The following is a 326-nucleotide window of genomic DNA, read 5'->3' as shown; positions in this document are numbered from 1 at the left end:
TGTTCCAAAGGAAGATGCTCTACCACTTCTAAGCAAGAAAGATGATGTGAAGCCGAAACTTCGTGTACTCCCAACCCAGAAAAGAAAAAGAATGTTGAGAAACAAAAGAAGAAAAATTGAGAAAAGAAACAGTGGTAAGATCATTGAGGGTATAATTGTTGTCTGCATCCAATTTAAAAGGATGTCATTCATTGCAGCTTATTTTGTTGCAGGTGACACGGGTGACCAGTCTGGTTCTTTGAAAGAAAACTCGCTGACAGATTGTGCTACAATAGCTTTGCCAGGTGAGTAGTAGGTAAATGTTATACATTTATTATACTGTAACT

Source organism: Cyprinus carpio, chromosome B4 (genome assembly GCF_018340385.1).
Source record: "Cyprinus carpio isolate SPL01 chromosome B4, ASM1834038v1, whole genome shotgun sequence".
Taxonomy (NCBI): domain Eukaryota; kingdom Metazoa; phylum Chordata; class Actinopteri; order Cypriniformes; family Cyprinidae; genus Cyprinus; species Cyprinus carpio.
This window is presented reverse-complemented; position numbering follows the sequence as displayed.